Source organism: Mustela nigripes, chromosome 13 (assembly GCF_022355385.1).
Source record: "Mustela nigripes isolate SB6536 chromosome 13, MUSNIG.SB6536, whole genome shotgun sequence".
Taxonomy (NCBI): domain Eukaryota; kingdom Metazoa; phylum Chordata; class Mammalia; order Carnivora; family Mustelidae; genus Mustela; species Mustela nigripes.
In genome coordinates this window covers 99,269,564-99,280,959 of record NC_081569.1, presented here as the reverse complement: position 1 = coordinate 99,280,959, position 11,396 = coordinate 99,269,564, and positions in this window count along the sequence as shown.

Sequence of the window (11,396 nt, the reverse complement as noted above, 5' to 3'; positions counted from 1 at the left end):
TTTTTAGGACTCAAAAACTTTCTCAAAGGGAGAATTAGGTTTGTTCATTTAGTCATTATTTTCTCTGTGGGGGTAGTCTTTTGTTCATGCCATTTCGTGCCATTATCTCATAGGCTGTTGGCATACAAAATGGCTGCCCCAAACCAAGGGCTGTGGCCAAATTGAGGAGGGTGGTACCAGCATAGTAACTCACATAGTCCAGCCTGGCTGTGGGTTTAGAGGGAAGGCCCATTTAGAGACTTGTGCTGTGCAAGGGCTCACAGTTTACAGCCCAAAAGCTTGTTAAGTTGATTAAATGCATGAATGACCTGTATTGGTTATCATTCCTTTCTGGACTCCTTTCTGGACCACTTTCTTTCAGATTGAAGAGCTAATATTCTTTTGAAGAACTAATATTCTTTTGTGGAAGAATGAGCTCAGCTTTCAACCAGGAAGAAACTCATTTCCTTCACTGACATCCCTGGCATCCCTAGTAACAAAAACCAGTTTTTGGGAAATAGGTTAGAATTATGCATGAAACTCTAATCTGCTGTTGTGTCAGCCTCAAATGCTAATAGATCTTAAGTAAAAAGTTTTTAGTTTTTGACAGAGTTTTGGTGACTAATTTCTTCTCCATAATTTGTTTCTGAGATAAGACAAACTCATCAACATTAAGCCTGCTTTCCCCTGCCTTTCCTCATATGGTCCTTGCTAAACCTTTAGTTATATCATTCATTTAAAAACACCAGTTTTGAAACACATTCACACTTTAAGATGTTTGGTTTTTGTCTCTGGTCACCCGGCTCTTCAGAACCTTTCTTATTACTATAGTAGTTGGAAAAATCAACACAATCTATTTCAGCTATTTGTCAAATTGGCTAGGCTATGACTCTGATGCAGTTGTTTGGTCAAACCACCAGCCTAGCTGTTACTATAAAGGTCTTTTTAAGGTATTTTAGTAGACATTGAGTAAAGCATAGTATCCTCCATAGTATGGGTGGGCCTCATATAATTAGTTGAGGGTCTTAAGAGAAAAGACTGGGGTCCCTGAAGGAAGAAGGAAGTTCTGTCTCTGGACTGCCTTTGGACCCAAGACTACAATATCAACTCCTGCTGCAATTTCCAGGCTGCTGGCCTGCCCTGCTAACTGTAGACTTGTCAGCACCCTCATAATCACACAAGTCAATTCCTTAAACCTATGCTCCTTTCTATTCTATAATATACACACACAGATTAGTGAATTAGGATACACCACACACACACACCCTATTGGTTCTGCTTCTCTAGAGAATTCTGACTAATAGAGCTACCATTCTACTAATAGAGCTACTAATAACAAAGTGGAATTATTTATGCCTCCTGGAAATAAAATAGATCAATGATTCTAAAACAATGGGCCCCATGGAGGGGTTCAGAGACTGCCAAAGGGGAAAAGCAAAGCATTTCCCTTCCTGAGCTTCAACCAGAGTGACTTGACTTTTATTTGTTTTGTATTTTAGAAGATGGTATAAATGATTCTTTAAAAAGCATCCCACTGCTAAAAATAAAGCTTGAAAATGACAGACTTATGCTTAGGATGGACCCCTTTCTCAAAGTTTACATATATATGGTATCTGAATGAGTTTAATGAAAAGTTTTCATGTAATTGTTGACTGATGAGGCAGTAATATCTCAAAATGTGCCAAACATATTTTTTGTAGCCTATCAAGATATTACCTCTATGATAATGATTTTCCAGTACACATCCCTTCCTAATAACTTGATTCTATCCAGCTCTATAGTTTTAAAAATATGTAAGAAAATGTAACTATTTCTCAAATGGAAGTTCATCTTCTTGAGTGACCTTTCGTTAGAGCACATATCTCTAAAATCACAAAAGAAGGTGTATTTGATATCATAAAGAGTCCATGGCACTCTTCTTAATAGTCTTCAAAAGTTCCCTTCCTACTAGAAGATAAAATCTAGGCCCGTGTTTTCAAGCAGTAGTGTCATCAGAATCAGCGGGGGAAGCATCAATTTCTGGGACCTACCTCCAAAATTTCTGATTCAATAGGTCCAGGATAGGACCTAAGCATTTATATGTCCAACAAATTTCCAGGTGATGTTGAGACTGTAAGTGCATGGGCCCCACTGTGAATCAATAGTTTAAACTACTTAGCATTGCACAAGTGGATCTTCAGCAACCTGGACCTGCTTACAGTGCCCCTGGTGATCACCATACTCTTTCCTGTTGCCATGACTTGTTCATGTTTCACCCCTCCCTGTTCCATTTATTTACTTGTTAATGACTGTTTAACTTTAATGAATCAGTGTCCATCATCCCCAATGACAGAATCTTCTCTATCATTTCAATTGCCTCCCCAACTCCTCATTTGAATGGGATAGCCCTCCCTTAATGCTCCTACACTGCTCTGGACACATTTCTCCATTGCTCTCATCCCATTATATAAGAATTGTCTATTTAAGTATATATTTCTTTTTCTTTTTTTTTTAAGATTTTATTTATTTATTTGAGAGAGAGAGAGAGAAGTAAGGGGAGTGGCAGAGGGAGAAGCAGACTCTCCACTGAGCAGGGAGCCTGACTCGGGGCTCAATCCCAGGACCTTGAGATCATGAACCAAGCCAAAGGCAGATGCCTAACCAACTGAGCCACCCAGGCGCCCCTAAAGAATTTATTTCTTCTGTGACACTGAATTCCTTGCAACTGAATGGCATCGTTTTCCTTGTATGCACAGTACATTCACACTGGAGGTGCTGGGTAAATTGGAGGAAGAGAGGAGAGGAAGGAGGGGGTGGAAGGTAGTGAAACTTTTGCCCTTGATGGCTGGGCGTACCTATTTTGATACAGACTGCATATGGTTCTGGGTTAGAGGAAAGCTTCTGGAGGCCATGGGGCAGTAAAAGGATTCTTTTTTAATTTTATTTATTTTATTTTTAATTTTTTATAAACATATAATATATTTTTATCCCCAGGGGTACAGGTCCGTGAATCGCCAGGTTTACATACTTCATAGCACTCACCACAGCACAAAAGGATTCTTTTAATTCCATCTTTTCCCGATTCTGTAGTCAGTCTACAGAATTCCAGTGCAAATCAAATAAACAATGCACTGGGATTACACAGCAGGCAATTTTCTCTTCCATTTGGCTGTGACCCTTTAACGGAGCATGCCAGCCTCCGAGGAAGACTCTATGTGTGATTAGTGTGACAATGTCTGGCAGATGTCACCTTTAACTTCACCTCAAGTTAATACAATTTTTAAAAGATATTAAAATTTAGGGCAACTTTAGTAATGTATCATTGGAAGTAATTGGAAGACATGGTTCTTTTTATTTTTTTTTTTAAAGATTTTATTTATTTATTTGACAGAGAGAGATCACAAGTAGGCAGAGAGAGAGGGGGAAGCAGGCTCCCCGCCGAGCAGAGAGTCCGATGTGGGGCTCGATCTCAGAACCCTGAGATCATGACCTGAGCCGAAGGCAGAGGCTTAACCCACTGAGCCACCCAGGTGCCCCGGAAGACATGGTTCTTATGGTCTTTTTCATACAGCTCACAAGGACCATTAACTGCACAGTGAAGTTTGTAAAGGAGGTCCTTTGTTCACAGACTACTGTAAATAGCCCATGTTCAGGCTCTTCAGTATTCCCATTCCTTCTGTCTAGCCTCATGACTTTTTACTCTTTTCTATTCATGGCCCCATTTAGGATAAAACCTTTTCACTGGAAAACCATAACCCTCTCATTTTACTGATGTTGAGCCTGAGCGGTTTGTCTAGTCACAGCACAGAATGGAGGACTGGGACCAGGCTCCTGCTCTCCGTCAGTAATGCTGCCCTTCACAGGAGCGACATTGCAGTTGTGGGCGCAGCTTATTATTACCGAAAATGCCATCACCGGTAACATCCATGGAAGGTTTGCTCTGCTGCAGGCACTGCGCTAAATGCTTTACACATACTTTCTCATCTGATCCTTGCAACTACCCCATGAGTAGCTCAGTTATTCCAGGTTTCAGGTTGGGAAAAGAGACCTGAAGGCTCAAATAACATACCCCAAACCTGCACTGTAAAACCAAAATTCAGTCAGAGGCATTCTGTCTCTAGAGCTCATGTTCCTCACTGCTATACAAATGGAGTAAAACCAGACAGAAATTCCACTCTGGTTGCCAGTAGTGACTGAAGCAAAACAATTGTTACAAAAGGTAAATAGTGAGACAACAAGATACCCGTGGGCACCTCCTGACTTGCCTCACATTTGTGAAAATATGCACATTGTAAGGGGCTGGTGTCTATATGATTTAACATCTTGTCTTAATAACTTACAATAAATTACATAAACATAGGTTTGGAAGGAACCACAAGTTTCTCTAATCTAGTGTTATCAGATGAGCAAAACCTCTCTTCTCTAAGATCCTAGATGAAGAGCAGGCAGTCTTTGTCAAATACCAGGCTATGAAAGAGGGACTGCCTTTCCGGAGTCTGGTGGTTTCTGGTTCTTTCTTATCCTGAGCCAGAGCCCATTTCACCTGTCCCCTTTCCCTCTTGGTCCTGTCCCTCCTCTCTGAATTAGGAGGAGTAAACCTGTAGATAGCCTGTAGACTGCAGACAGGAATAAGTCCATAACAGCATGGAAGGATATGATAGCCATGTCTCCCCTCAGTCCTGTCCTAATCACTTACACAGCTCAGAACAAACCCTTTTCAACCCCCATATTTCCAGGTCTCCCACCATTTGGATACTTTTTCCAGGACACAGGCTAGTTTTTCTATTAAAATTCTCTTCAGAATATAAACATAGATATCTCATCAGTGCCGAATGGTGTGGAATACATTACTTCCTGAGTTCTGGGTATTGTACTGCTATTAATAGCTCGAGCTAAGTTAGTTGAAAAGCAACCACACATTTCCTTAACTAATTTTGTATTTTTAATTACCTACATACTCAGGTCTATTGAATAAGAATTGCTTTGAGGCCCAGAATTTCCTAACCTGAGGCTAAATGTCAAAGTTAACATTTGTTTGAATTGGTTATTTTTTAAAAAAATTTCTGTAAATATTATAGCACGTCAGGATTATTTTAAATCTCTGGTTGTTTGTGTTAATCAATTATATGTAATTTTCTTTCATATTGTTAATATAAAATACTGTGCCTGACAGACCCAAGTACAGAGACTGGTGGGTGGTATGATGTTAAGTAAACATTTTTCAGAACCAGTTACCAATATTCTTTCAATGGCTTATTCAATCAGCTGTACCTCCTTTAAGGACTACAGGGTCAGTGTTCATCAGTTTATCTATAATAATACCATAAGAAAGTTTGTCAAATGTTTTCTAAAAATAAAGATACAGTATATTTAAGATACTCCATTGATTTGTAAACTGTATTAAAATGTGGTTACTAATACTCCATTTTAAAAAACAAACATTCAGGGCACCTGGGTGGCTCAGTGGGTTAAGCCGCTGCCTTCGGCTCAGGTCATGATCTCACGGTCCTGGGATCGAGTCCCGCATCGGGCTCTCTGCTCAGCAGGGAGCCTGCTTCCCTCTCTCTCTCTCTGCCTGCCTCTCCATCTACTTGTGATTTCTCTCTGTCAAATAAATAAATAAAATCTTTAAAAAAAAATAAAAATAAAAATAAAAAACAAACATTCAGGGTACCTGGGTGGCTCAGTTGTTAAGCATTTGCCCAGGTCATGATCCCAGGGTCCTGGGATAGAACCCCACATTGGGCTTCCTGCTCAGCAGGAAGCCTGCTTCTCCTTCTTCCACTCCCCCTCCTTGTGTTCCCACTCTCCCTGTGTCTCTATCTATCAAATAAACAAAATCTTTAAAAAAAATAAAAAACAACCAGGTGGGATTAATCCCTGGGTTCCAAGGGTGGTTCAACATTCGCAAATCAATCAATGTGACTGAACAAATCAATAAGAGAAGAGAGAAGAACCACATGGTCCTCTCAATTGATGCAGAAAAAACATTTGACAAGATACAGCATCTGTTTCTGATTAAAATGCTTCAAAGTATATATAGAGAGGGAACATTCCTCAACTTCATAAAATCTATCTATGAAAAACCCACAGCAAATATCATCCTCAATGGGAAAAAGCCAACAGCCTTCCCTTTGAGATCAGGAATGACGAGGATGCCCACTCTCACCACTCTTGTTCAATATAGTATTAGAAGTCCTAGTAACGGCAGACAACAAAGAGAAATAAAAGGTATTCAAATTGGCAATGAAGAAGTCAAACTCTCTCTCTTTGCAGATGACATGGTATTTTATATGGAAAACCCAAAAGACTCCACTCCCAAACTACTAGAACTCATACAGCAATTCAGTAATGTGGCAGGATACAAAATCCATATACAGAAAACAGTTGCTTTCTTATACACTAACAATGAAAATACAGAAAGGGAAATTAGAGAATTGATTCCATTTACTATAGCACCAAGAACCATGAGATACCTGAGAATAAACCTAACCAAAGAGGTAAAGGATCTGTATTTGAGGAACTACAGAACACTCATGAAAGAAATTGAAGACACAAAAAGGTGGAAGACCATTCCATGCTCATGGATAGGAAGAATAAACATTGTTAAAATGTCTGTACTGCCTAGATCCATCTATACTTTCAATGCCATCCCGATCAAAATTCCCCTGGCATTTTTCAAAGAGCTGGACCAAACAATCCTAAAATTTGTATGGAATCAGAAGAGATCCAGAATTGCTAAGGAAATGTTGAAAAAGAAAAACAAAACTGGGGGCATCATGTTGCTAGATTTCAAGCTTTACTACAAAGCTGTGATCACCAAGATAGCATCGTACTGGCACAAAAAACAACCTTTCAGTTTTAAAAACTATGATGATGAGTTCTTAGTCTATGCTGACTTCTATGGGTCATTGATTTCTAAATCTTCTTAAGGAGAATGGGCATTACCTTACCCCTAGATTGGTTTTATAATAGCCAGATGAAGTAGGAAGGAATTAAAATTTACACCACAGTAGAATTAAAAATTACAGAATGTTAGAGAAATGAACAATTCAGGCCTATTTTTAAATGTGGAAACAAACTTTTAAAAAGTCATCTGGCAATGTATAAACCAGGGTTCAGATCCATCTCTTTTGCCTCCAAGTTCATTCTCCACATTGAACTGCACATTCTCTTGATCTCAATCCCATCCATTCAATTCCTATGATGAATTCTCGCTCTCAAAGGGTCATGAGCAATCCTCAAAATAGGGTAGACAGAGCCTCAGGAGAAAAATGGTACATTTTTATAAAGTATCACTTTTTGTTTCAGAGAGCATTCTTTTTTACTGATATAAAATACAAAGAAGAGTAATATAAAATTCACTTCAAATGTTAAGAGGACAGGAGATTTTAAAGACATCTGGTGAATGTTTTGACCCTCTCTGGATTACACAATCAGGTTACCACTGATTTATTTTCTTTGCCATTAGAGCTATATTAGTGGAAAAATTTGAGATATCTTATTATTTGGGACTTTAGTAGTTCCAAGTGACAGAAACCTCAACTTAAATTGGCATGATTAAAAATGGTGTTTAATGGTTTACATAACTGAAATACTGAAGAGTAATATTTAAGCATAGTTGAATCCAAGAGCCCAAACTCTGACATCTAGATGTGATCTCTCAGATTGATGTACCTCTTCTTCCTTCTGACTTCTGATTTCTCTCTTCTGATTGAGGCTTTTTGCTGGTGGTGATAAGATGGTTATTAAGTAGGATCCTACACTTTAAGCAAGCATAAGAAAAGAGAATATCTTTCAATGATGCCAGCAAAAATTTCATGGTTCCCATTTTTATCATCTTCAGGCAGAGCAATATGTTTGGGAAGGTAGGATACTCTGAATCACATGCCTACTACTGAAGCTGAAGTCTGCCTTCCTGGAAGGTCATGGTCAATGACCTTCCAGAAGTAGGTGAGGGCTGGTTCCCAGAGGAAGATAGAGGGGTAAGGCCTTTATCAGAATGAGGGTAGGAGGAGCTTGGGAAGATGATGAGTAGGAAGACCCTGGCTCAACCCCTCTCACCTTTACAACTGGATGTCATCCATATCCATGTAAATAAACCAGAGAAGGATAGGAAGACCGGCAGAACAAACTCTGCAACTAAATATAGAGAAGCTATATCTAAAAGGTTAGGAAAGTCAGAAAGGCAGAGGGAAGCTGCCTGCAGGAGGGAGGGAGCTGCACATGCAGATAAGACAGAGAAATGGACCCTTGTGTCAGGAAGCTCACATTGGCAAGATTAATCCCCATGTTTGGCTTTGAAAACCAGAGGGACTGAATTCTGTGAGTGTGTATAACCATTGGAACTTGGAGTCTGGGACTTTAAAAGTCAGCTGACTCAGCTCTGGGCAAGTTTGGAGGGCAAGTTGCCACTCTTAAAGAGATAAGCCGCCTGAGTAGAGAGACAACATAAAAATGGCAGTTTACAAAATATCTCTAGAACTATGTGTGCTTGTCCATGATCCTCAGGATGATCTGCTTGTACTTATCCTTGAGGGAAAAACTGAGGACTAATTTGGGCAAGTAGCAGATGATGTTGGCTAGGTTGCCCCTTCAGGACAGCACACCTTGCAGCAGCAGCTTGGTCCATTTGACTGGGGCCATAGCCAACTTGGATATGGCAGTGGCAATGCCTCCAGTCAGGAAGTCCTTGAGGAGGGAGATGGCTTGTTCTGTCATGGGTGGCAGGGCAGATAGAGCAATGGACAGACAGTGGAGCGGAGGTAAGGAAAGCCAGCAGGTGGGGGCTGCTGGTCCAACCCTGAGACCTCTGGGACTAAAAAGCTTAAGGCAATGTTTATAAGGATATTCACTGAGCTTGAGAAAGAGTGGAAGATATAATTGAGACCCTTAACACTAAGATAAGGAAAAACATAGCAGAGATAAAGGGCTCAATAAGTGAAGTAAGGAACATCCTTGATGAAATGGACAGCAGGATGGAATAAACAGAGGAACAACCTAGTGTCCTAGAAGACAGAGTAATGGAAAGTAATCAAGCTAAGCAAAAGAGGAAAAAAAATTATGCAAAACAAGAATAGACTTATGGAAATCAGTGACTCCATCAAACGTAATAACATTCATATTATAGGAGTCCCAGAAGAAGGAAGGGAGAAAAGTGGGCAGCAAATTTATTTGAAAAAATAATAGCAGAAAACTTTCCTTATCTGGGGAAGAACACAGATATCCAGATCCAGGTGGCACAGAGAATTCCCATCAAAATTGACAAAAGCAGACCCAAATCGACAGATATTATAATTCAATCGGCAGAACATAGTGACAAAGAAAAAAAATTAAAAGCAGCAAGAAAAAGACAGTTACATACAAGGGAAAACCTATAAGGCTAGCAGGAGATTTTTTTCAACAGAAACTTATCATGCCAGTAGGGATTGGCATGATATCTTCAATGTTCTGAATGGGAAAAAAATCTGCAGCTGAGAATCCTCTTTCCAGCCAGGCTCTCATTCAGAATAGAGTGAGAAATAGAGTTTTGCAGACACACAAAGGAAGAAAGGAAGAAAGAAAGAAAGAAAGAAAGAAAGAAAGGAGTTCATGATCACTAAACCAGCTCTGCAAGAAATATTAAAGGGGATTCTTTCAATGGACAGGATAAACTAAAATAACAGTGTGATGGAAACACAGAAGCAGTAAAAATGAATGTTTTTGTAAAAAATCAGCCAAGGAACTCACAAAATAAAAGGATATAAAATAGGACAACATATACCAAAAATGTGGGGAGGAGTGGAATGAAGAATGAGTTCAAACTTAATATATCATCAACTTAATATAGACTGCTATATGCAGGAGAGTTTATGTATAGGCCTAATGTTAGCCATATTTCAAAAGCCACTAATATGCAAAGAATAAAGAGGAAGAAATCCAAATGCATCACTAAAGAAAAGTATCAAACCACAAAAGACAAGAAACAATCATAGAAAATCTCCAGACACAACTACAAAATAAAATGACAATAAATACATATCTATCAATAATTACTTTAAATGTAAATGGATTAAATGTTCTAATATAAAGACATAGGATAACAGATTGGATACAAAACAAGACACATCTCTATGCTGCCTACAAGAGATTCATTTCAGACCTAAACACACATGAAGGTTGAAAGTGAGGGGATAGAGAAACATTTATCATTGAAATGAATGTCAAAGAAAGCCAGAGTAGCAATACTTATATCAGACAAATTAGATTTTTTTATTTTATTTTATTTTATTTTTTTAAGAATCTTTTTTTTTTTTTTAAGATTTATTTATTTATTTATTTATTTGACAGAGAGAAATCACAAGTAGATGGAGAGGCAGGCAGAGAGAGAGAGGGAAGCAGGCTCTCCACTGAGCAGAGAGCCTGATGTGGGACTCGATCCCAGGACTCTGAGATCATGACCTGAGCCGAAGGCAGCGGCTTAACCCACTGAGCCACCCAGGCGCCCGACAAATTAGATTTTAAAACAAAGACTGTAACAAGAGACAGAAGGACACCATACAATAACAAACGGGGCAATCCTATAAGAAGATATAACAATTGTAAATATTGATGCACCCAACATAGGAGCACCCAAACACATAAAACTGTTAATAACAAACATAAAAGAACTAATTGACAATAGTGGTAGGGAACTTGAATGCCCCACTCACATCAATGAACAGATCATCTAAACAGAAAATCAACAAGGAAACAATGTCTTTGAATGACACATTGGGCCAAATGGAGCTAACAGATATATTCAGGACACTCCATCCTAAAACAGTACAATACACATTCTTTCCAAGTACACATGGAACATTCTCCAGAACAGATCATATATTAGCCCACAAAATGAGCCTCAACAAATTCAAGAAATCATGCCATGAAACTTTTCTGACCACAATGCTAAGAAACTAGAAGTCAACCACAAGAAAAAATCCGGAAAGACCACAAATACACAGAGGTTATATAACGTGTTATTAAACAATGAATGGGTCAACCAACAAATAAAAGAAGAAATAAAAGGTACCTGGAAACAAATGAAAACACAATGGGCCAAAACCTTTTGGATGCTGCAAAACTGGTTCTAAGAAGGAAGTTTATAGCAATACAGGCCTATTTCAAGAAACAAGAAAAATCCCAATAAACAACCTAATCTTACATCTAAAGGAACTAGAAAATAGAGACAAAACTTAAAACCAGCAGAAGGAAGGAAATAAAGATTAGAACAGAAATCAATGATATAGAAATTAAAAATGAAAATAAAACAGATCAATGGAACCAGGAGCTGGTTCTTTGGGGGGAAAAATTAATAAAATTGATAAACCTCTAGCCAGACTTATCAAGAAAAATGGAGAAAGGACTCAAATAAAATAAAAAATAAGAGAATAGAAATAATAACCAACACTACAGAAATG